General features: G+C 43.4%; 1 non-coding gene across 1 annotated transcript; it reads right to left on the bottom strand.

Annotated features, from left to right (window-relative positions):
• Positions 1–1,047: 1,047 nt before the first annotated feature.
• LOC130984660 (small nucleolar RNA R71) lies at positions 1,048–1,155 on the bottom strand. Its single transcript, XR_009088577.1, has one exon. It is a non-coding gene; the product is annotated as a small nucleolar RNA R71 (small nucleolar RNA).
• Between the last annotated feature and the right edge of the window lie 932 nt (positions 1,156–2,087).

Below are 2,087 nucleotides of genomic sequence, written 5' to 3'. Positions count from 1 at the left end.
GTTGTTGTTGTTGGGCCTCCTGAAAGAGCCTCCCCTCTTGAAAGACGGACCTCTAGGTGCAAAGCCCTTCCCTCGGTTCTGTGGGAATGATCCTTTGTGACTCCCTTTCTCAGCGGTTGCCCTTTTCACACACTCTTCAGCAACCCTACACTTGTTTACCAATTCGGAGAAAGTCCTAATCTCCATTGGTCCCACTGAACTGAAAATATCACTCCGGAGTCCTCCTTCATACTTAACACACTTCCATTCCTCATATTCCACTGGAGTCCCTTGGCACATACGAGAGAACCTGAACAGCTCCTCAAACTTGTCAGTATACTCTGATATGGACATAGTACCCTGCTTCAGCTGTAACAATTCAAGTTCCTTAGCCGTCCTAGCAGAAGTCGGAAAGTACTTCTTATAGAACTCTTCTTGAAAGACATTCCAGGTGATATAGTCATCACCCTGCTGCAAAAGACGTCGGATGCCTTGCCACCAATGCGACGCTTCACCGGTGAGCATATAGGTAGCAAACTCGACACGCTGTCCTTCAGGTACCACTTGTGCTTGCAGTGCTCGCTCTATAGCCTGAAACCATGTATCAGCCTCACTCGGACTAGTAGTTCCCTTGAATTTAGGCGGATTAACCTTCAAAAAGTTTGCCAGAGTCATCGGTCCCTAAACTCCACCTCCATCATTACCATGGTTGTTCATCTGTTGACCAAGAGCCTCAGCAGTGGCTTGCATAGCAGCAGCCATGTTCTCCAACGCAGTCATAACTTTAAGCTTAAGCCTCAATTAGTTTCTCTAATGCAACAGAATTGTAAGTTCCATGGACTTCCATTGGAAGATCCTCATCAGTTTTTAGCTGAATTCTTGCAAATCTGTGACACTGTCAAGACTACTGGGGTTGACCCTGAGGTCTACAGACTTATGCTATTCCCTTTTGCTGTAAGAGACTAAGCTAGGATATGGTTGGACTCACAACCTAAAGAAAGCCTGAACTCTTGGGAAAAGCTAGTCAATGCCTTCTTGGCAAAGTTCTTTCCACCTCAAAAATTGAGTAAGCTTAGAGTGGAAGTCCAAACCTTCAGACAGAAGGAAGGTGAATCCCTCTATGAAGCTTGGGAAAGATACAAACAATTAATTAGAAAGTGTCCTTCTAATATGCTTTCTGAATGGAGCATCATAGGTATCTTCTATGATGGTCTGTCTGAACTGTCCAAGATGTCATTGGATAGCTCTGCTGGAGGATCTCTTCATCTGAAGAAGACACCTGTAGAAGCTCAAGAACTCATTGAAATGGTTGCAAATAACCAATTCATGTACACTTCTGAAAGGAAATCCCGTGAACAATGGAATGAATCAGAAGAAAGGAGTTCTTGAGATTGATACTCTGAATGCCATATTGGCTCATAACAAAATATTGACTCAGCAAGTCAATATGATTTTTCAGAGTCTGTCTGGAATACAAGCTGCACCAGGCAGTACTAAGGATGCTTCATCTGAAGAAGAAGCTTATGATCCTGAGAACCCTTCAATGGAAGAGGTGAATTACATAGGAGAACCCTATGGAAACACCTATAATCTTTCATGGAGAAATCATCCAAATCTCTCATGGAAGGATCAATAGATACCTCAACAAGGTTTCAACAATAATAATAGTGGAAGAAACAAGTTTGGCAATGGAAAGCCTTTTCCATCATCTTCTCAGCAACAGACAGAGAACTCTAAGCAGAGCCATTCTGACTTAGCAACCATGGTCTCTGATCTAATCAAAACCACTCAAAGTTTCATGACTGAAACAAGGTCCTCCATTAGAAACTTGGAGGCACAAGTGGGACAGCTGAGCAAGAAAATTACTGAACTCCCTCCTAGTACTCTTCCAAGCAATACAGAAGAGAATCCAAAAGGAGAATGCAAGGCCATTAACATGACCCACATGGCCGAACTTAGAGAGGAGGAAGAGGCAGTGATCGCCACTGAGAAAGACCTCAATGGACGTCCACTGGCCTCCAATGAGTTCCCTAATGAGGAATCATGGGAATCTAAGGCTCATAATGAGACCATAGAGATTCCATTGGATTTACTTCTGTCATTCATGA

Source organism: Arachis stenosperma, chromosome 5 (genome assembly GCF_014773155.1).
Source record: "Arachis stenosperma cultivar V10309 chromosome 5, arast.V10309.gnm1.PFL2, whole genome shotgun sequence".
NCBI lineage: Eukaryota > Viridiplantae > Streptophyta > Magnoliopsida > Fabales > Fabaceae > Arachis > Arachis stenosperma.
Note: the sequence above shows the minus strand (reverse complement) of the source record. Positions and strands in the feature narration are given on the sequence as shown.